This window comes from Phascolarctos cinereus, unplaced genomic scaffold (genome assembly GCF_003287225.1).
Source record: "Phascolarctos cinereus isolate Bilbo 61053 unplaced genomic scaffold, phaCin_HiC Scaffold_4;HRSCAF=312, whole genome shotgun sequence".
NCBI classification, from domain to species: domain Eukaryota; kingdom Metazoa; phylum Chordata; class Mammalia; order Diprotodontia; family Phascolarctidae; genus Phascolarctos; species Phascolarctos cinereus.
In genome coordinates this window covers 668,826,846-668,849,835 of record NW_027555847.1, presented here as the reverse complement: position 1 = coordinate 668,849,835, position 22,990 = coordinate 668,826,846, and the positions used below count along the sequence as shown (strand labels likewise).

At 39.5% G+C, this 22,990-nt stretch overlaps 1 pseudogene; it reads right to left on the bottom strand.

Moving 5' to 3' along the window:
* Nucleotides 1-18,254: 18,254 nt before the first annotated feature.
* Nucleotides 18,255-19,174, bottom strand: LOC110196218 (olfactory receptor 7C1-like; annotated as a pseudogene).
* Between the last annotated feature and the right edge of the window lie 3,816 nt (nt 19,175-22,990).

Sequence of the window (22,990 nt, the reverse complement as noted above, 5' to 3'; positions counted from 1 at the left end):
AAGTACTGGGAAGGGTGGGAAATTTGGATCTAGAATTGAATTCTGTTGAAAGCCCATGGGTCTGATTGTTTATCCCTGCTGATTGGTGATCAGTAGGGAAAGAGAGTATTAAGTCAGCTCGAGGACCTGAGTTCAAATCCGGCCTCAGACACTTGATACTTGGGCAAGTTACTTAACCCTGATTGCCTCACCAAGAAAACAAAAACATAAACAGAAGTTAGAGGTTAGTTGCATTGAGTTTTTACCTTGTTTGGGTTCTTAGCCCTTTAGACCATGGAGAGACTGGAATAGCTTTATCTCTAGGTCATAATTCATATTTTGGAGAGGTTTGAGAGGTCACGAGCATCTGAGAAAAATCTATTCTTCCATTATGTTGGCCATATTACCTATAACCCATGTTCAAAGGATACAAAAGGAGAGGAAATTTGGGTGTAAAATGTTGCATCTTTCATATATGAGTAGTTTGAATGTTGAAAGGGGGCATAAAATTCTATTTATGTAAGGAAAATTTATAAAAATCAATTTGTAGAGTTAGAGTGTCTCAGATAAATTGGTAAAGGGAGACAAAGGTCGTCCTAGGAATTTGATAGGGAACTACCCCTCAAGTGAATGTTCTGAGAGATCCTGTTTGAGGACAAAGCAATGATTGCGGTAATGACGGCTTTATGGCATTGTAATTCTTCAGCTAATTTGCACGTAGTGAGAAAATATAAGAAGTCAGAGAAGTTTTAAGCAGAAAATCTAAGAAGGTATAGAAGAAGTAGGGAGGATAAGCTACGTGTGGGAGGAGTTGCAAGAAGCCAGAGGCCATAGAAGGCTTTCATATGAGAGCTGATACTTAGCATCTTTGCTGAAAACTTTCTCTTCAAAAAGAGCCATTGCTTTGATGATTGTTTGGAAAGTCAGAGGAACTGCTGACTCCTACAGGTCATTAAAGAGTGTTTTGTGAACAGCTATTAAGCCTTATTGCTCTTGAATGGCATTTACAGCTGTAGAAAGGGAAAGCGGGGCGGGGGGGGGGGGTGCGGCTTGCCTGCTACAGCATCTCCAGTGAGAATGGTTTTTTAATCTGGAGTCCATGAAACCATTACAGTTAGATTTTAGGTGGCCTGTAAACTTTCATTGGGAAAAATTACATTTTTATTTTCACTAACCACTCACTGAAATTTAACATTCACTTCAATTATGAATTTTGGCAACAAACATTATTTTAAGGATGGGTTTGTGGATTTTATTAGACTGCCAAAGACATGTATGACACAGAAAGGGTTAAGAACATCCAAGTTAGAGGGGAGAAAAGGGTAGGAAGGGGCGGAGACGGACTTTGCATCTCTTTTACTGTGAGTTGTGCTTTACTATGAGAGGAGTCTTGGAGTCCAATGGATAAATTAGCATCTCTGGCTATTTGCACACCAGACAAGCTAGGAAACTCTCCAGATTAAGGAAGCTTCTTGTGACTGAAAGAGAAAAATTCTTTTTCTTAGTGCCCTGCTAAGGGTGACTGGGGGTAAAAGGAACTTGTCACTGCTCTATTGTCTTGAGAGAGGATGTGATTAGAGTTTCTTAGCAGAAGACAGGTTAGGACCAGAAGGGGAACGAGTAGCAGAGAAGCTGCTTTTGATGGTGCATTCTGCCCTTAAAAAGATCGCATACATCAAGACTTATGGGTCAGAGTTGTGAGTTAGCCCAGGGAGCTGGGTTTCTCACTCACCTGCTTCTTTGATAGATCTCTCAGAGTGTGTGATTCTCCCCACAGATATTGCATGCATTGGTGGAAAAATCTGACCCAGGCTGACTGGCAGAGTGTGACCTGATTATCCCGGCTTTTGTCTTCTAGCCTTATCTTTCAGCAAATATTTTATGCTGAAGAGTTAATGGTGTGATGGTGACTAATTATGTGCAAATGGGAAGTAAAAAACAGCGGGATCAGTAGCTAAAGTGGCAAGTATCAATACATTCATCCCTTCTGCGTTGCAGGGGTTTGGGCCCTGCGTGGCACATCTGCAATCTGGAAAATCTGCACAAAACTTTTGGGCCATCCCTTCGTACCAGAGAAGAAGTCTGAATTATTATGGTACTGAAAGATAAAATATGTTCATATTATATAATACTATACACATATTTTATGAATTTCTGAGTTTCCAAACTTTTTCTGTCATCTGTTGGCCTTTGCATGTTGTCGGCAGCTTCCTCAAAACTCCCCCAAATTCCCATTTAATTTCTTATGCTGACCTGTGATATATCGAAACTGTGATGGGGAAAATCATGATGTGGAAGGGATAACTGTAATTTATTCCTCTCCCCGTCCCCCATGCCCTCACCCCAGTATTACCGCTAGGACTCTGAGAGAGCATAGTCAGTTGTAACCACATGGTTGTGGCCATGGCTGAGCCTGTCTTCTGTGAAACCTCAGAACTCCTGGTGTGAGGGTGGATCAAAGACAGTGATTAAGGAGAGAGAGAGAGAGAGACAGAGACAGAGAGACACAGAGAGAGACAGAGAAAGACAAAGACAGAGAGAGACAGAGAGCAAGAGAGAGAGAGAGAGAGAGAGAGAGAGAGAGAGAGAGAGAGAGAGAGACTGAGACAGAAACAGAGAGACAGAGAGCATGAGTGAGTGAGAGAGAGAAAACAGTACAAATCCAAGTTTAGATGCCATGCCCAGTGTCTGCACCTGGGTAGAGTCTGACGTGTATCCTATGTTTGGGGAAAGCAAATTCCAAGTAGTTCAGATGAAGAGGAAAAATGGAAATTATATGAAAAAGCTGATGTGAATGAACGTACAGAGAATCACCAACAAACTTAGACAATTCCCTTGAACTCTCAAACATAGGATTACAGCGTTTGCTGCTTTTGAAATTCCCTCTTTAGCTAGATTTCTGGGACCATATAGCCTAGGAACTATTACCTCCCTTCTTTAACTAGGAAGGCAGGATTCAAGAACTTCCCTTTCAGGTAATGTAGGGAAGCATGTCCTCAATTAAAATTCCTTTTCATGGACCAGTGAAAGGAGTAATGCTTTCTCATAAGGGTCCTTTTTCCAAAGAGCATAAGGTAATGAAACTTAGTGAAAGACACAGCTATTGAGACTTAAAAAGATATCTTTTGTTTTCTCAAGATGTTACCAGTGGGCCATATACTTTGGCTCTGGGGGAATGCTCATCAAATACAAAATAAAGTTTTATTTCCTTCTAAATTCATCCAGTTGACTAGGGAATGCTCTGTTAATAAAATCTGTTACACTAGGATAAGAGATCTTTTTAAATGCTCTGCTAATATATAAAAAATCTTGTTTTATTTTCTTTTTAAATAAGTTTTTATAAATAACTTATTTTTTTTACATAATTATAGTTCTTCCTAGTATCCCTCCCCACTCCTGAGAGAGCCATCTCATAAAAGAAAATATTTTTACAGATAAAAAAAGAAGAAGAAGAAGAAAAAAAATCAGTACAACGGATCAATAAATTGTGGACATCCCACCTCCATGAAGGGTTGGGTTGGTTGTATTCTCTCATATCTCATCATTCAAGTCATGAGTCAACTTTATAATTTTGTAACCTTCACTTTTGATCTACTGCACGTGTCTGTTTTTTTCCCCATTTACATTGTTGTAACCATTGTGTTTATTGTTTTTATAGCTCGGTTAACTTCACTCTGCATCAGCTTGTGTTGATTTTTCCATGCTTTTTTGTATTACATTGGGCTGTATGTGTGTTGAAGAAAGACTAGTACCTCTGGTTTGAGGGTTGCTAGCCCTTTTTCAGGGCTGCTTTCCACATTTGGTATCCACACGACACCCAACTCTCATCTGTGGCTCCAAGAAGCTGTAGCATGCGCAGCAGCCACACTCTAGTAAATCTTTCAGCAGATAGGCTAAACCAGGCTGAGGCCAACTCATGGGGCTCAAATCTATGAGTGAGCTATGGGGGTGTCTATCCCAAGCATGTGAAGATTTCCCCAATAGAATAGGTGGCTATGAACCAACGAGCCTTGAAGGTGGCTGAAGCGGGTGCTGTGGAGAACTTAGAGCTTGGTTAGACACCAAAGAGGCCAAGGTTATCCACTATATCCCAGGCCATCACTAGTCATCTTGACTTTTGTCTTGCCACTGCACTCTGATGACTGGAAGAGTGAGGCTGATGACTTCTCACTTAAAGCCTATTTAGCATGAGTCAAAAGACATCACACTTACCATTTTGCCATTTTTACTTACCTCAAAGTCTTGTGGCAATGGGAAAGTGATGAAGCAGCAGGTATGGGTACACTAGGAGCTATAGTCACAACCTTGCACACAGGAGGTCCAGGCCATAGGGTGATCTTCTCATTAGATTGAAACAGCAGTGAGGTTTGGCAGTCCCATGAGTATCTGAACAGCCTTTTTAAAGGCTACACTGCTTACCTTCTGGTATAAGAAAGGTACTAGAAAAGGTGCCCTAAAAATTGTCAGTTTCACCTAACCTAACCCTGGTCTATTTACCACAGCAGGTGGGGATCCTATTCTGTTGTCAAAACACAAAAAAGTGTACAAAAATTTTGCGATGGTGATTTCACTCACCGTTGGTACATCCAGTAGACCTGAGAGATGAATAACTCTTGTTACGAGAGAACTCAGCAGGTATCACATCCAAATAGCAGCTCTGAATGAAATAAGGCTGGCCAATGAAGGCCAGTTTGCCAAAGTTGGGAGCTGGATACACACTTTTCTGGAGTGGCTGCCTTGATAGGGAGCGCTGTGAAGCTGGTATGGATTTCACAATCAACTCTAATTTAGTCAACAAGCTTGCATGCGTCCCAAAAGTAGTGAATTATAGACTCTTGACAATGTGATTGCCACTTGCTGGAGAGTGCCACGCCACCATCAATGATGCATAAGCTCCCACCATGATGAACTCAGATGAAGTCAAAGATTTATGAATTTTATTATCATATTTATATGTTTTTATATATATAATTATTATCATGTTATGCACTTTATGAAGATCTGGAGACCCTCATCATCAATGTGCTGAAAGAAGTCAAGCTTATAATTCTGGGTGAATTTAGCACCAGAGAATGCACAGACTATCAGATATGGTAGGGGGTCCTTATGAGGAATGGAGTCAGAAACAGCAACAGTAATGGTAAATTACTACTGAAGACTTGTGCATTTTATGATCTCATCACCAGTAGTGTTGTTCATTTACCTAAATGCAATGCAACTTCATGGATGCATTCTTGTAGTAAACATTGGCATCTAAAAGGTTATGTCATTGTAAGAAGAAGAGGTAGACAAGACGTGAGAGTGATGAAGGTGATGTGTGGTACAGAGTGCTGGACTAATCATAGACTTATCCCCTCCAAACTAAACATTCATATTCAACAAATGTGGTAGTCCCAAGGCATGACGACTATCAAAAGACATCCACAGATTAGAGCTCTTCTGAGTGTGAACAGTTTGTTGCTGACTTGGAGAGAAACCTGAGTCAACACATGGTTTGTAACAGGGGAGCAGAAAAGTAGTGGGCCACTTTCAGACCTTTGGTGTACAGCACTGCATTTTTCTCATCTGGTCCAGAACATGTACAAATGTCAATTTTAATGAAAAATTATGGGGAAATTCTGAAGCTACAAATGAAAAATGAGAACTCTACGGGGTTTTACCAGCAGGATAGTTCATTCATCTTTAGAAGGCAGTGTTTAACTCCATCAAAAGTAAAGTGCAAATGAAGCTTAGAGAGATGTAGGATTCTTGGCTCAGTAGGAAATCAGATGAAATTCAGTTTTACATCAAAATTCAGTTTGGATGGATAATAACCATCCAAAACATTTTTATGGTGCCCTGAAAGCTATTTATAGGCCAAAGACCTTTGGTGCATGTCAACTACTCAGCACTGATGGATCCACATTGATTAGTGATAAGAATTTCATCCTGGAGAGATGGGCCGAACATTTCTGTAGACTTCTCAGCAGACCATCATCAACTAATGCTGAAGCCATTGACCATTTACTTCAAGTTGAAGTCTTTAGCTGAACCTCCAACAGAAGAAGAGGTTTTGAATGCCATAAGGAAACTCTCATGTGGCAAAGCACCTGGTGCTGATTCCATACCAGGAGAGATTTACAAGGCATGGATTCCACTGCTCATAGAAAAGCTGATGGAAATCTTCCAGGTTATATGGCAAGAGGAGGTTATCCCCTAGAAATTCAAGGATGCTTTCATTGTCCATTTCTTTTTTTTTTAAATATAAATTTATTTATTTTTAGTTTTCAACATTCCTTTCCACAAGTTTTTGAGCTCCAAATTTTCACCCCATCTCCCCCTCCCCCCACCCCAAGATGTCATACATTCTGAATATCCCTTCCCCTACTCTGTCCTCTCTTCTATCTCTCTCCCCTTCTCTTATCCCCTTCCCCTTCTATTTTCCTGTAGGGCAGGATAGACTTCTGTACCCCATTTCCTATATTTATTTCCCAGTAGCATGTGAAAACATTTTTTTAAAACATATGTTTTTAAAACTTTAGGTTTCAAATTTTCTCTCTTCCTCCCTCCCCACCCACCCTCATTGAAAAGGCAAGCAACTCAATATAAGTTGTACATGTGCAGTTATGCAAAACACGTCCATAGTAGACATGTTGTGAAAAACTAACTCTATTTCCCTTAATCCTATCCTGCCCTCCCATTTATTCTATTCTTTCTTTTGACCCTGTCTCTCCTCAGAAGTATTTACTTCTGATTAACCCCTTTCCCAATCTGCCCTCCTCTCTATCATCCCCCTGCTCTCTTGTCCCCTTTCCCCCCTATTTTCCTGTAGGGTAAGACAGATTTCCATACCCAATTGAATGTGTATGTTATTCCCTCCTTAAGCCAAATCCTATGAGAATAAGATTCACTCATTCCCTCTCACCTTCCCCTGTTTCCCCTTCCACTGTAAGAGACTTTTTTGGGTTTTTTTTGTGAGATAATTTACCCCATTCTACCTCTCCCTTTCTTCTTCTCTGAGTATAATCCTCTCTCATCCCTTAATTTTATTCTCCAGATATGACCCCTTAATCTTCAGCTCACCCTGTGCCCTCTATCTATCTATCTATCTATCTACATATACATACATATAATTTTTTTCCTCCAACTACCCTGATACTGACAAAGGTCTCATGAGTTATAAATATCATCTTTCCATGCAGGAATGTAAACAGTTCAATCTTAATAAGTCTCTTATGATTTCTCTTTCCTGTTTACCTCTTCATGTTCCACTTGAGTCCTGTATTTGAAAGTCAAATTTTCTATTCAGCTCTGGTCTTTTCATCAAGAACGCTTGAAAGTCCTATATTTCATTGAATGTCCATTTTTTCCCCTCAGAAGGATTTTGCTGGGTAGGTGATTTTTGGTTGTAATCCTATCTCCTTTGCCCTCCTGAATATTATATTCCATGCCCTGCGGTCCTTTAATGTAGAAGCTGCTAAATCTTGTGTTATCCTGATTGTGTTCCCACAGTACTTGAACTGTTTCCTTCTGGCAGCTTGTAATATTTTCTCCTTGACCTGGGAACTCTGGAATTTGGCTACAATATTCCTAGGAGTTTTCCTTTGGGGATCTCTTTCAGGAGGAGATCTGTGGATTCTTTCAATTTCTATTTTGCCCTCTGTTTCTAATATATCAGGGCAGTTTTCCTTGATAATTTCTTGAAAGATGATGTCTAGGCTCTTCTTTTGATCATGGCTTTCAGATAGTCCAATAATTTTTAAATTCTCTCTCCTGGATCTATTTTCCAGGTCAGTTGTTTTTCCAATGAGATATTTCACATTGTTTTCTAATTTTTCATTCTTTTGGATTTGTTCTACTGTGTCGTGATTTCTCATAAAGTCACTATCTTCCAATTGCTCTATTCTAATTTTTAAGGAAGTATTTTCTTCAGTAAGCTTTTGGACTTCCTTTTCCATCTGGCCAATTTTCTTTTTAGGGCATTTTTCTCCTCATTGTCTTGTTGGACCTCTTTTGCCATTTGGGTTAGGCTATTTTTTAAGGTGTTATTTTCTTCAGTATTTTTTTGGGTCTCCTTTTGCATCACTCTCAGTTTTTCCTCTACTTCTCTAACTTCTCAAAATCCCTTTTGAGTTCTTCCATGGCCTGGGACCAATTCATATTTTTCTTGGAGGCTTTGGATGTAGGAGCTTTGACTTTGTTGTCTTCTTCTGGTTGTATATTTTGGTCTTCTTTTTCACCAAAGTAAGATAATATAGTCTGACTCTTTTTGCGCTGCTTGCTCATGATCCCGGCCAATTACTTGAGTTTTAAACTCTATGTTAAGGTATGAATCTGCTTCCAATGTGGAGAATGTACTGTCCCAAGCTTTGGTGGGTTTGTACAGCTGTTTTCAGAGATACTTGTAGGGACCTGTAAGTTTTCAGTTCTTCCAAGGTGGTATGATAAGGGGCGAGGTGCTTACTCCTTTCCTGGCCTGAGACCACAAGTACTCCTTTCTGTCCTGTAACTGTGATGAGGGGCTCCTCTCCACAACCACTACAAGCTCCACCAAGCCAGTGCTCCTCCTCACCCCAGCACTGCTGCCCAGAACTGTGGCCCAGATCCAAACATGGGCAAAGCAAGAGATTCCTGCCTCAGCACTGGCAAAGAGATCCCTGCAATCCCTCTCTGATCAGCCACTGGATTCCCCCTCAGTCTGTGGGCTGGAAGCTCGGAAAGCAGCTCCCCCCCCACAGGGCCACGCTCTTGGGGAATGGAGCTGAAACCCTGCCTTCCTTTCTCAGGCACCAACAGAAACAGACTTTTCCCACTGACCTTCTAATTTGTCTTTGGCATTGGTGGATTGAGGAGTCTGGAAACCTCCACAGCTGCCCAAGATTCAGTCCTCTGAGGCCTGCCCCAGGTTTGCTGCAGCCTGCATGCCCACGCTGGGGCCTGTGCACCCACGCCACACTGCGCTGTGCTCCCAGCCCAGCACGATACACCTTTCTGATCAATCATCCAGGTTGTCTTGGGCTGGAAATTTGTTTCACTCTGTCTTTTTGTGGGTTCTGCTGCTTCAGAATTTGTTTAGAGCCATTTTTTATGAGTATTTGGAGGGGTTTGGAGGAGAGCTCAAGCAAGTCACTGCTTTCACTCCGCCATCTTGGCTCCGCCTCTCTCATTGCCCTTTTCTATAAGGAAAAGGGAATAGGTTTTCCTGTAACAACCATAGTCTTTTTTAGTCATGGCCAGCAAGATTCTTATCAGAGTCCTCCTGAATAGGCTGATCCTTCACCTGGAAGATGATCATCTATCCAAGAGCTAGCATGACTTCAGAAAAGGCTCAAGAATAGATGATATAATGTTTGCTGCCCAACAACTCCAGGAGAAATACCAAGAGCAGAACAAAGGTCTGTACACAACGTTTGTCAATCTACCAAGGGCTTTGATAACTGTCAGTTGTGAGGGTCTGTGGAAGAGCATAGAAAACTTTAATTGCCCAGAGAAGTTCATCAGTATCATACTGCAGTTCCATGATGGCATACTCACACAAGTTTTGGATCGTAGATGATGCTCTTGTGCTTTCCCAGTCACCAGTGGAGTGAAGTAGGGCTATGTGCTTGCTCCCATACTTTTTAGCATGGTATTTTTTAGTGATGTTATCAGATGCTTTTAATGAGGACAAAAATGGGGTTGAGTTCAACTACCTCATTGACAGTAAATTTTTTAACTTGAAAAGGTTATAGTGGAGGGAGAGTTGGTATATGACTTTTTGTTCACAGATGACTGTGCACTTAATATAGCCTCTGAGGCTGAGATGCAACAAATTATGGATTGATTCTCTTCATCTTGTGCTAATTTTGGCATAACAATTAACACCAAGAAAAGAGGTTCTGCACTAGCCAGCACCACACCAACCATATATGGAATCATCAGTTACAGCAAATGGAAAAAAATTTGAATGCTGTGGATAAATTCACTTACCTTGGCAATATACTTTCCAGGGATATATACATAGATAGTGAAGTTAACACATGCATTGTCAGAGGCAGCTCAGCATTTTGGAGGCTCTGAAAGAAAGTGTGGGAGAGGAGAGGTACTGAACTGTCTACCAAACTGAAAGTTTACAGAGGTGTTGTTCTGACTTTATTGTTGTATGCCTGTGAAACCTAGACAGGCTACTAGTGCCATGCCAGAAAATGGAAGCACTTCTATTTGAATTGTCTTGGGAAGATAGTGAAGATCACCTGGCAAGATAGCATGCTAGACACTGAGGTCCTTTCTTGAGCTGAACTGCGAAGCATTCAAACTACTGTAGAAAGAGCAATTTCAATGGGTGGGCCATGTTGTTCAAATGCCAAAAGTACATTTGCCTGAAAGATTCTTTTATGGAGAACTCACATAAGGCAAGAAGTCACATAGAGGTCAGAAGAAGTGAAACAAGGGCACTTTCAAGGTTTCTTTGAAGAAGTTTGGTATCAGTTGTGAGACCAGGTAAGTACTGGCACAGGACCATCCAGTATGGTGTGCCTGCATCAAGGAAGGCACTATGTTTAATGAGCAAAGCTGAATCAAAGTAGATCAAAAGAAATGTGAGATGCACAAATTTAGAGACATCCCTGTTGCGAATATTCATACAAACTATTTGTGCCCAACTTGTGATAAGATTTTTCAAGCTTGTATTGGTCTGATCAGCCACAGTTGGACACATTGTACATTGACCCTGACATTGTGATGTCATTTTGGTCCTCTTCAAGTGCGAAGGAAGAGCAAGTATTCATCCCAAACATCATTTCTTATAGCACAGAAATATTCCATTACATCCATGTACCACAATTTGTTTAGCCATTCCTCAGTTGATAGATATCTACTTTGTTTCCAATTCTTTGCTGTCATAAAAAGTGCTGCTATAAACATTTGGGACTTTCTTCTTAACAATGGTTTTCTTGGGGGTATAAGTCCAGTAATGCAGTTTCTGATTCAAAGGGTATGGATATTTTAGGCATTTTATTTGCGTAATTCCAAATTGATTTGCAAAATGGTACCATTTCACAGCTCCACAAACAAAGTCTTGGTGTGCCTATCATTCAACAACTCCTTCAGTATTGACTTTTGCCAATTTGATCATCTTTGCCAATTTGCAGAGTGTGAGGTGAAAATATCAAACTTGTTTAAATTTTATTTTTTTCTTATTTTAGTGATTTGGAGCATCTTTCATTTGGTTGTAAATACTTTGCAATTCATCTTTTGAGAACTTTTTGTTATAGCCTTTGACCATTTATGTATTGAGAAATGGTTATTAGTATTTACATGTAATATACATACATACATATATGTATATTTCATATATCTCAGGCACCAAACCTGAAATCTGAGACCAAGATTTTTTCCCCTCACCTCTTCTGTTTTTATTCTAAACATTAATTTTGCCCATGCAGAAGTTTTTCAGTTCTGTCTCAAGTTATCTGTTTTATGTTTTGTAATTGCCTGCCTCTTTTTTGCTTAAGACTACATCGGACTCACTTTAATGCAATTCATAAGCAAGTCAAGACATCACCTCATGATATCTGGTCCTCTTCAACAACAGAAGATAACCATCAACACATCTCCTACCCATATTTGTGAGACATATGTGATCTGTTTCTCTTTTATTTTTTAAAATAGTATGATCTTCAATATCAAGGTTCAGTTTCTATTTGAGCAGCAAGGTGGGTCAGTGGATAGGATACTGGGCATGTAGTCAGGGAGACCTATGTTCAAATCCAGCCTCAGATATTTACTAGCTCTGTGACCCTAAGTCATTTAATCCTGTTTGCCTTCATTCCCTTATCTGTAAAAATGACCTGGAGAAGGAAATGGCAAACCACTCCAGTATCTTTGCCAAGAAAGCCCCAAATGGGGGCAGCTAGGTGGTGCAGTGGACAGAGCAGTGGGCCTGGAGTCAGGAGGACCTGAGTTCAAATCCAGCCTCAGACCAGACACTTGACACTTACTAACTGTGTGACCCTGGGCAAGTCACTTAACCCTAACTGCCTCACAAAAAAAGCTTCATATTGGGTCACAAAAAGTCAGACACAACTGATAAATGACTGAACTGATCTATTTGGAATGGATTATATAATATGGTATTAAGTATTGTCTAAGTCTAATTTCTATTAGATTATTTTTCAGTTTTCTCAACAGCTTTTATCAAATAATGAATTATTTCCTAGGTAATTTGTTTTCCATTTCATTAAACACTTTGGTATTGAATTTCATATTTCTGTTTCTCCTTTGTGTAATAGATATATCTCTGAATTTTTTAATGAATACTAAATGGTTTTTGTGAGTGCTGCTTTATAATACAGTTTGAGGTCTGGAACTGCTAACCCTACTTCATCCCTACCTCTTTTCATCATTTCCCTTGATATTTTAGGGTTTTTTTTTTAATATTTCCAAATGAATTTTAAAAATTATTTTAACAAGTCATATAATTCATCTCATTAGTAATTTGGTTAGTATAGGCTTAAAAGTATAAATTAACCCTGGTAATATTATCATTTTTATTATATGGCATGGCTCAGCCATGAGTACTGAATAGTCTTCTAGCTGTTTACATTGTTCTTTATTTAAGGAGTACTTTGTAATTGAATCTATACAAGTCATTTGTGTGCTTTGGTAGATTAATCCCCACGTACTTTATGCATTCTGCAGTTATTTCTATGGGATTTCCTTGTCTCTTACTGCTTCTTGCATTTTGTTATTGCTATATAGCAATGCAGTTGAAGTTTGAGGGTTTATTTTTTCTTCTACAACTTTGCTAAAGCTATTATCTCAATTAGTATCTTTGCTGATTCCTGGTATTTTCTAAATATGCCATCATGTTGTTCAGCCATTTTTCAGTTGTGTCTGACTCCTCCTGACCCCATTTGGGATTTTCTGGGCAAAAATACTAGAGTGGTTTTCCCTTTCCTTCTCCGGCTCATTTTACAGATAAGGGAACTGAGACAAACAAGGTTTAGTGACTTGCCCAGCGTCACAGAGCTAGTAAGTGTCTGAGGCCAGATTTGAACTCAGGAAGATTAGTTTTTCTGACTTCAGGCCCAGTGCTCTATCCATTACCCCATCTCGCTGCCCTATGCCATCATATTTATAAATAAGAATGGTTTTACCTCCTCTCAGCTTATTTTTATTTCCTTAATTTATTTCTCTTGTCTGCTATTGCTATCATTTTCAGAACTAGATCAAATAATAGTGGGCAGATTGGACACCCTTACTTTACTCCTGTACGTATTGGAAAAGTTCCTAACATATCCCTATTGTGTATGATGCTTGATTTTGGTTTTTGATATTTGCTTTTTATGATATCAAGAAAAGCTCCCCTTATTCCTCTACTTTGTCATATGTTTGTTTGTTTGAGCATACATGAGCTTTGTCCTTTGCCAAAGACATTTTTATATGAATCTAGTTAGATAATCATGTTGTTTTGGGTGTTTAGATTTTTAATATGATCAATTATATTGATCGTTTTCCTAATATTGACGTATCTTTGCATCTCTGGAACAAATCCAACAAATCCAGTGACCTTTACAGTGTGAGAGCAAGGAAGAGTGGAGGTAAGAACTTGAAGATATTGGAAGAGTTGTACAACAGCTGCCTTGCAGAATGTGTTAAGGTGTCAAAAAGAGATCGATTAAAAATTGCTGGACATCATTGAGTCCTGGATAAGGTCATACATTGATTCTAATTCAGAGGAAAAGACAAATTTCAGAGAAATCTATAAGGTCAAATTTACCTCAGACCTTTTGATTTCTCTTAGGAATCCTAAAATCATAAGAGAGATCTGGGAGGTCTTCTACTCCAGTTCTTATATCACGGAATAATGCTTTGTAGATTTAAAACGTCCCTAAGTAAGGTGTCGTCGATTTTCTACCTGAGCTCTTTCAGTTACAAGGAGCTTCTTACCAAATAAAGTGGCTATCCCCATTGTTTGGCTGACTGCTTTAGTTTTGAGAAAAGTCTTTATTAGACTGAGTAAAAATCTATCTCCCTGGAATTGCTACTTCTTGGTACTAATACTCCCTCAGAGGTCATATAAGAAAAGCCAAAAGAAGGGAGAGGGCATCCCTATATGTCTATCTATTAATAAAGATAAATAGGATGAGAATTTGCCATAATAGGAAGAATAGCAGTTAGAACAATCAGAAGTAAAATGATCAGTCTTACTTAAGAAAGAATAGGACTCATTTCTTCAGCTGTCAATTCAAGAATGCACAAGTGTGGCCAACAAACAAAATAAATTGTAGATATGAATGTCTGAGGTAAATTTGACTGAATTAGCTGTGGCAGCAGCAGCGGCTGCTTCTGGATCTCTCAGCCAACAGATGGTTAGGGGGGTTGAACAAGTGGTCAAAAGGAGACTACAGGGATCTTTTTGCTAGCACTGGGGCAGGACTCTGTTGCCTTGCCCATACTTGGATCTGGGTTGCAGTCCTGGTGGCAGTCCCAGGGCGAGGAGGAATATTAACAGCGGAGCTTGTGGTCACAGTGGAGGGGGAACCTTCCTCACAGTTCCATGGCAGAAAAGAGTGCTTGTGGTTGCTCACAGACCAGAGCACAGGCCAGGAGAGTAGTAAACACCTCTTCTTAGATCATACTATCTTGGAAGAACTGAAAACGTACAGGTCCCTAGAAGTATCTCTGAAAACAAAACCCCTGAAGCTCGAGATAGTGCTCCCTCCACCCTGGAAGCAGAGCCCTGCCTTAATAGAGTTAAAAAGTCAACTGGCTGGAAAAATGAGCAAACAATAGAAAAAAACCTCGGACTATAGAAAATTACTATGGTGATAAGGAAGATCAAAACACACACTCTGAAGAAGGCAACAAAGTCAAATCTCCCATGTCCAAAGCCTCCAAGAAAAATATAAATTGTTCTTAGGCCACAGAATAGCTCAAAAAGGATTTTGAAAGTCAAGTAAGAGAAGTAGAGGAAAAATTAGGAAGAAAATGAAAATGATGCAAGAAAACATGAAAAATGAGTGAATAGCTTGCTAAAGGAGGCACAAAAAATACTGAAGAAAATAACACTTTAAAAAACAGGCTAGGCCAAATGGTAAAAGAAGTCCAAAAAACCACTGAGGAGAAAAATGCCTTCTTCTTGAAGAATGAGAAGAATGAGCAGAATTGGCCAAGTGGAAAAGGAGGTCCAAAAGCTCACTGAAGAAAATACTTCCTTAAAAATTAGAATGGAGCAAATGGAAGCCAATGACTTTACGAGAAATCAAGAAACAATCAAACAAAACCAAAAGAATGAAAAAATAGAAGATAATGTGAAATATCTCGTTGGAAAGACAACTGACCTGGAAAATAGATCCAGGAGAGATAAGTTAAAAATTATTAGACTACTTGAAAGCCATGATCAAAAAAAGAGCCTAGACATCATCTTTTAAGAAGTTATCAAGAAAAAACTGCTCAGATATTCTAGAACCAGAGGGTAAAGTCGAAATTGAAAGAATCCATCAATCACCTCCTAAAAGAGATCCCAAAATGAAAACTCCCAGGAATATTATGGCCAAATCTCAGAGTTCCCAGGTTAAGGAGAAAATATTGCAAGCAGCCAGAAAAACAATTCAAATATCATGGAGCCACAATCAGGAAAACACAAGTCTTAGCAGCTTCTACATTAAAGAATTGGAGGGCTTGAAATATGATATTCTGGAGGGCAGAAGAGCTAGAATTGCAACCAAGAATCACATACCCAGCAAAACTGAGGGGGGAAATGAACATTCAGTGAGATAGAGGAATTTCAAGCTTTCTTGAGAAAAGACTGGAGCTGAATAGGAAATCTTACTTCAAATATAAGACTCAAGAAAAGCATTTAAAAAATGATGAATAAAGTGCTCTCAGAGAAACCTGGAAAAACTTATATGAGCTGATACAAAATGAAATGTACTGTGGACAAAGTAACAGCAATATTGTAGGATGTTCAGCTGTGAATGACTTAGCTATACACTGCAATACACAATCCAAGACAGCTCTAAAAGAGTTATGATGAAAAACACTATCCATCCCCAGACAAAGAACTCATGGTGTCTGAATAGAGATTGAAACATACTTTTTTTACTTTATTTTTCTTTACTTTTTGTCTATGTTTTCTTTCACAACATGACTATTATGAACATGTTTTGCATGACTACACATGTATAACCCCTATTGAATTGCTTGCCTTCTCAATGGGGAGGGGTGGTAAGGTAGGAAGGAATATTAAAATTGTTTTTACATGTAATTGGGGGAAAAGTAAAATACTGAATAAATTTTTTAAAAAAGCTATATATTGAACATATTACATACTATTTTATATATACGTAGACTGTACAACATATTATTATATATGTATAATTATAATGTACTATTATGTTTGAAGAAAACACAAGCTATATACAATAGAGATTCACAGTTTCACACAATCTTTTTTCTTCTGTTCTACTTTGTATATGGAAATGCTCATTTTATTTGAAGTTTGTTAAGTTTAACATATATATGTATGTATGTATGTGTGTATGTATGTATGTATGTATATAAACAAGTAAGTGAGTTTGAGGAGAATGCAGAGTATGTTGGGGCAGTGATATGAAATCAGCTGAGGAACACAGGCTGGAGTTAGAATATGCAGGATTTTAAATGTCACGGGAGATGAATTTTTTTCCTAGCTATAATGGGGAACCAATAAAGCATCTTAAGCAAAATATTGAAAAGGTCAGACTCATGTTTGAGGGTGATGAAGACAAAGATGATTGTGAAAGCAACTGGTCTTTCCACACATGTACACATTCAATGTCTCATTGTCAAATGGAGTGGACTTTAGTTTATCAGAGACTATGTCATCAAAGCTCCAGTTCTTCCAGGTCCAGCTAAAAAAAAAAGACTTCACCAATGGTAGCAGGCAAGGCACAAAGAGGCTCATGAGGAGAGCATTGGCCAATGTGTGATTTTTTTTTTCACCACAGCAACTTGTAACGGCCATCTGCTAAGGAATGGAGGAATTGGGGGACCTAGACTCCCAATGATGAAATCCTGTATTGGTTTTCTCTAATTTCTTCTTCCTTTCCTGTATAATATTTCACAGTTTACAAAGCACTTTCATATGCAATATTCGATTTGATGTATAGAATACAAACCACGTCAGATGATCAGGGTTGGTCTTCCAATTCACATTTTAGAAATGGAGAAATTGAGGAATAAAGATATTAAGTGACTTGCCCAAGGGCACACAACTCTTACATGGTAGGCAGAGGCCTAAAATTCTGGCCTTTTCACTCCATTTCCAGCACTTTCTTAAGCTAGAAAAATGTCTTGTGGAAGTAGGAGATGTTAAAAACAGATGTCATTTTGGTGGAAACTCCATGAATAAGGGCCATGAAGAACAAAATTGAGGTCATTTATAGTCAGGAGCAGAGTGGACCAGTAAGGTAGAAACCTTGAGGTTCATCAACCAACATTTATTAAGTACCTGCTATGTTCCAGGCACTCTGTTAAGCACTGAGTATACAAAAAGAGGCAAAAGACAGTCCTTGACCTCAAAGAGCTTGCAATCTAATGGGGGAGACAACATGCAAACAAATACATAAAAATAAAGATTAATAGGAAATCATTAACAGAGGGGAAAGACTAGAATTAAGAGGTGTTGAGAAAGGCTTCCAGGAAAAATGGGATTTTTAAAAAGTTGGGACTTAAATGAAACGAAAGAAGCCAATAGGTGGAGTTGAGTAGAGAGAGCATTCCAGACAAGGGGGACAAGCCTGAGAAAAATGCCCAGAGCCAAGAAATGGAGTGTCTTGTTCATGGAACAGCATAGAGGCTGGTGTACACAGAGCCAAGCATAAGTGGTAAGGAGTAAACTATTAGAAGAGTAGAAAGGGAGAAAGGATTAGGACTCAGGATGGGGAATCTGGGGCCTCGAGGCCGCATATGGCCTTGGAGGTCCTTGGGTACAGCCTTTTGACTGAGTCCAAGTTTTACAGAACAAATCCTTTTATTCATTTTATTATTAATTTATTAGCCACTAGGTTATGAAGGGATTTGAATGTCAAACAGCAGCTTTTGTATTTGACCCTAGGATGATAAGGAGACACTGGCATTCACTGAACTGTGGGGAGTGGGGACGGGGAGAGAGAGGTAGCAGCATCATACCTGTACTTTAGGAAAATCACTTTAGTGGCTAAGTGGAGGATGGATTTGAGTGGGGAGAGAACTGAGAAATCCAAGATTTCTGCCTCCTAATATTTTCCTCAGAAGTACCAGTGTCTTATTCTAAGGACTAGGGACCAGACCCATCACTGAGAAAAGGCTAGTCTGCTAATGGGCCTCCTGAGGGCTTCTTTTATGTCCGCATTCCTTATAGTATAGATGAAGGGGTTCACAAGTGACCACAGAAAACATTGCTGATGCAACTGTGCTCTTCCAGGAAGAGTGGGTAGCAGAGGAGCTCAAATACACTCCTAAATCTGTGCCATAGAATAAGAAAACAACAAAGAGGTGAGAGCCACAGGTAGAAAAGGCTTTATACTTGCCCTGAGCAGATGGGACTTTCAAAATGGAAGAACAGATCTGAGTATAAAAGAAAAGGATCCCTGTGAGGGGGAGAAAACCCAATAGTCCAGCAGCAAAATATATTAAGGCATAATTGGTGAGAGTATCAGAACAAGAGAGTTTTAGAACCTCAGCAATATCACAAAAGAAGTGCTGAATTTCATGGTCTGTACAGAAGGAGAGCCATGTTACCATCAGACAGTGAAGGAGGGAACCTAGAAGGCTTATTACCCAGGAGAGCAGAATCAATAGGCTACAGACACCAGGACTCATGATGGCTGCATAGTATAAAGGGTGACAGATAGCCACAAAACGTGGTGAGGAGGAAATTGTCTAAAACTACAAAAACCAAAAAGAAGTTCATCAGTGCAAGACAGTCAGCATAGGAGTTTGTCTTGTTTTGTGTCAAGATGCTCACCAACATCTTGGGGATTGTGGTGGACACCATACAGATATCCATAAGGGACAAATTGGAAAGAAAGAAGTACATGGGAGTGTGGAGGTGAGAGTCAGATCCAATGGCCAACATTATGAGCAGGTTTCCAACCACAGTGACCAAATACATGCCCAAGAACAGCCCAAAGAGGGGACCCTGATGCTTTGGCTTCTCAGAAAATCGCAAGAGGATGAATTCAGTGAATTGTGTTTGGTTTCCTGGTACCATGGGGCTGACTTTTCTGCTGGGAAAGAGAAGTGAGAAGAGCATGATATGAAAATATAGTTATCCTTGTATATGAAATGGAAAGAACACCAGGCTCTGACTGAGAATTTCTAAGTTCTGTCCCTGTCTCTGCCACTTACTATCTTTGTGATCTGGACAAGTTAGTATTTCCACATTCAGCCTCAATGCAAGACAAAGGACTTGGATCTAATGATCTCTGAGATCCCTTCCAGTTCAGACAGTCTTTGAAACATGAACAATCAAAATCAGAAAAGAACCTTTTATGAACACTATCTTAAATTTGCTCTCAGCATCAGTGACCTTTGAGCACTGAAATGAAGAAGGAGACACTGTGGGCATGGTAGGTCCACTCTTACAGCCAACAGCAGAGAGAGAGGACAGTGAAGCATTTCAGCCATCTCATCCTTAACTGAAATCATAAAATCACATAGAAATGGAAGAGACCTCTTAGGACACCCAATACAAAACTTTACTACACAAAAAATCCTGGCACAAAAATATCCCTGGCAATTGGGCATCTGGACTTTCCTTGAAGACCTCCATGGAAAAGAAACCTCTCAGCTTCCTTGGAGAGCATATTCCACTAGGATTTGCTTTCACTTTTCTTTCTATTGAGCCAAAATATGCCTTTCTCTCTGATCTCTTTCCCACATAACATCCTTTTAAATATGTGAAGACAGCAAGCCTCATGCATATGTTCTGCATATGTTTTCTTTCCTTTAAGCCAAGAAACTCTAATTCCTTCAGCTGATCTTCATAGGCCCTTCACCATCCTAGTTACCATCCTTTACATCCTCTGCAGATCATCAATGTCATTTCTAAGTTGTGGTACCTAGAACTAAACACAGAATTTCAGATGAATTCTGACTATGGTGAAGAACAATGGGATTATCACCTCCTTTTACTGGAAGCGATGACTCCTTTAATGCCGGCTAAGTTTTCTTTAGGTTATTTTGTCTGCCATACCACTTCTGACTCATAGTGAGTTTACTGTCCACTAGAAACTCTCAGATCATTTTTAAGTGAATTACAGTCTTGTATGAGGGGGGAGTCTAGGGGCTTGTGTGCTTTCCCTTGTCTCGTATGCTATAGCTACAAGTAGTCAGTAGTGGATAGGATCATCCTTCTAGTATTTGATGGGCCTGTATTGCTAAGGCTAAGGCTCCCCCAAGACAGCCGACAGCTGTATATATGAAAGGGCACCTCTCTGAGACTGCTCCATCAGCCTTGAATGGGTTCTGGGAGTTCCAGGCAATAACACCTTCCAGTTCTGACATGTCTTCTATAACCCCTCAAAAAGCTGGCATTCTATATTCTGAAGTCCATATCAGCTGACCCTATGCTTTACGTTCCTTTCCGAGATTTGTGTGATTTTGAAAAAGAAAAAAAATGTGGCCCAGGCTAGCAATATTATGGATGCAAGACAGACTGAAGTTAAAATGGGACTATTCACTCTAGGAAAGTATTTCTAGGGAGAATGGAGTTAGGTCTTCACCTAAGATTTTGGGGTAAAATTAACAACCTCAAACAAGGACAGGCCACCTGGTATGTTCATTATATTAACCAGAAAAGCCAAGAACAGTCCGAATCAAAGGGACAGAATTTCTAGAAAATGAATCTCTCTGAAAATTCCAGAATCACTAAATCTCAGGATTGGAAGATACCTCAGAACTCATCTAGTCCAACCTATACATACATGAGAATTCTCCTCCCGTGACCCATGACAAATTGGATGTGCCTATGAAAGGCACATACTGAGCACTTTCTGAATGATTAGGCAGGTAGCAGACATTTATTAAAGATTTACATCTGATTTCATTTATCTAAAACCTTTTAAAAATAATTTTGTTCATAGAGTTCTTGGGTTTGTTTGGCAGCACTCCCATGTATTTTATGCTGTCTAGAGTTACTTTAAATGGGGTGTCTCTTAGGATCTCTTCTTGCAGGGTTTTGTTTGTGATATATAGGAATACTGGTGACTTATGGGGATTTACTCGATATCCTCATACTTCACTAAAATCTCTTTGTGGTGGCAAAGAAATGGAAATTGTGGGGATGCCCACGAGTTGGGGAAATGGATGAACCAGTTGTGGTATATCATTGTGATAGAATACTACTGTGCCATAAGAAATGGTGAGCTTGATGATTTCAGAAAAGGGTGGATAGATTTGCATGAAATAATAAAATGAGCAGAACCAAGAGAATGTTGTATACAGTAACAACAACATTGTTCTAAAAACTAAAAAAAAAGAAAACAACAAAAACACTTACTATACCACAGACACTGTGCTAAGTGCTAGGGATAAAAATTCAAGAAAAAAGAGGGGTGAGGCAGGGAGGGGGAAGGTATAGTACAAGGGCATGGTAACAGAGTTGGGAGACTTGGAAATACAGACAGTAGGAGAATGAAGAGTGACAAATCTGAGCTCTTTTCCACAATGGGGAATTCTCTGAAGGAACTCACCAATAGGAAAAGGAGGGTGGCATGGGAGAATGATGTTTGAGAGTGAGAATTCCTCTTGCTAGCCTTTCAACTGCCTAAAGATAGCTAGCATTCCAAAAGCAGTAGGAGCAGAGCATATATGTACTGTAGGCAGATACCTTGAAACTCCATAGAGAAAATACTTGGAAAGATGAAGAAAAGGAGTTTCTTCCTCATTTTGGTGGTGGTGTTAGTGGTAGTAGCAAGACTAGACCCTGCTCGAGTTGATGGCCAGTAAGACAAAAGACTGACCCAGAAGGATTGTCATGTCCAGGCCAAAGGAAATCTGTGCTGATTCATATTTAGTTTATCCCCCACTAAGACCCTCAACTTTTTTTTCACATATGTAAGATACACTCTGGGGTTATTCCACAAACCCACACTCAGACCAGCAAATTGAGTCCCTAAAGGACACCAATCATCTCCCTTCAAGGTTCTAGGGGTAGCCATGAGGTATTAGGGAACAGTTCTCTAATACTTATGAACTTTTAAACTTAAATACTTATAAACTTCCACCAATGTGCTTCCTACATTGATTTTTGAATTGATATCAATGTTAGACAATTGATTTCTAAAAAGAAGCCTTTACTAAGGTTGAATAGTACAAACAATTTGTATAAAATAACCAACCCTCCAAAGGAAAAAGAAAAGGCAGTGATATACTCTCCCACAAGTACAGAGATCATGTAGGGGAGAGTGGAATCAAATTTAGAGAGTACTTGTTACAAGGGGGTAGCACAGTTTGTGGAAGTCCTTTTCCTCCAGGTTCTTTTCTCCCTTTCCTGGAATCCCCATGAAATTCCTCCTAGGCATGGTGTAATGTCTGCCTGTGCTTCTTAAAAAGTACCAGTGCTGCAATTATTAGAAAGTTTTTCCCTCCATCAAGTCTAAATATTATTTTTATTTTGCGATTTCCATGAATCATCAGTAGTCTTGCTCTCTGAAAGCCCTTCAAATACTTGAAAGCTGTTGTCTCTCCCTCCCGCATCATGATATTCATATCCAATCTTACCTGTTCTTTAAAGCTCTTCTAGCCTTTATTTGGGCTCTCCTCTCTCTCTGTTCTTTCTCCCCACCCCAGCCTTCCCCACATCCTTGGAGGCAGATAAATGCAGTAAGCAACTGACAACTGATTAGAGTCTAGTTCACAATATGGTTGCATTGTATGCTACCAAACCACCTGGTACCAACTACTTCTCAATCTTACTCACAGTAGAACTCAAGGAATTCTGGCTAATTTTGATTAAGTTTATTTTTGTGTTTGTGTTATAAGTATCCTCAGTAAAAGTCTGAGCATGCAGAGAAATGGGGATAGG